Here is a 1461-nt window from a genome sequence, read left to right as displayed (position 1 = left end):
GAGGGGTCTATTGTTGATGGCTGCTAGGAGGTACTGTATACAGTATTATTGCTGGGGTGAATGTATTAGTACTGAGGTCTATTGTTGCTGGGGGGGATCTGTTGTTGCTGGGGGGTAGTTTTGGTGGAAGGGATTTACTGTTGAGGGGGGGGGGTCTATTGTTGATGGCTACTAGGCAGTACTGTATACAGTATTATTGCTGGGGTGAATGTTGCTGGGGTCTGTTGTTGCTGGTGGGAGATCTATTGTTGCTAGGGGTTAGTTTTTGATGGGAGGGATTTATTGTTGAGGGAGGGGTCTATTGTTGCTGAATGCTAAGAGGTACTGTATAAAGTATTATTGATGGGTTGAATGTATTGTTGCTGGGGTCTATTGTTGCTGGTGGGGGGTGTGTCGTTGCTGGGGGTTAGTTTTTGCTGGGAGGGATTTATTGCTGAGGGAGGGGTCTATTGTTGCTGGCTGCTAGGAGGTACTGTATACAGTATTATTGCTGGGGTGAATGTATTGTTGCTGGGGTCTATTGTTGCTGGTGGTGGATCTATTGTTGCTGTGGGTAAGTTTTTGCTGGGAGGGATTTACTGTTGAGGGAGGGGTCTATTGTTGCTGGCTGCTAGGAGGTACTGTATACAGTATTATTGCTGGGGTGAATGTATTGTTGCTGGGGGTCTACTGTTGCTGCCTGCAGGGAATTTATTTTACTGATTTTCTTTCTATTGATATCAAATTCCATACAAATTACTTAGCACCACAAAATGATACTTGGCTCTGTATTCTCTAAAAGGATCGTACTGGGAGGTGGGCAGGTGGTGGAAACAAGGGACAGTGCTTGGAGGTGGGTAGGGGGAGGAGACAAGAGCTGACTCAAAATTACCTGCACCTATTCTCTGAGAAAAAAGCCCTATACCATATACAGCAGGGGTGTAAAACTAGCAGCCCTCCAGCTGTTACAAAACTACAAGTCCCATCATGCTTCTACCTTTGGAAGTCATGCTTGTAACTGTCAATCTTGCAATGCCTCATGGGACTTGTAGTTTGGCAACAGCTGGAGGGCCGCCAGTTTGACACCCGTGATATACAGTATAAAGCAATGTTTTGAAAAAGGGTAAAAAGTACAGTCAGGTTTTCATTGCATGTCAACACTGGGGAGATTTACTGTCTCTACTAGTCCTGATGACCCCCGTGATTTTGATGAAGTGAAGATCCAAAGGTTTGAGAAATAGAATAGAGGGGACACTTGTTGCAGTGACATCTGTATAAAAATAATGTAGTTGACTTTGAAGAGATTTCCTCTGACTTCTGCAGTATAGGAATTGAAGAAAAATCTCTCTAATAGGACACAGATGGCAAAAACAACCTGGCAGGAGTTTTATCCCATTGTTATTCTGTGCAATATGAAAGGATGAAGATCCCAAATCTTGTGAAAACATGCTAAAGCAGTGACATAGGTCCAGTCCTGGGGTT

Source organism: Staurois parvus, unplaced genomic scaffold (genome assembly GCF_062004578.1).
Source record: "Staurois parvus isolate SC_StPar_1 unplaced genomic scaffold, SC_StPar_1.0 ptg000544l, whole genome shotgun sequence".
In the NCBI taxonomy this organism is placed as follows: Eukaryota; Metazoa; Chordata; class Amphibia; order Anura; family Ranidae; genus Staurois; species Staurois parvus.
Note: the sequence above shows the minus strand (reverse complement) of the source record.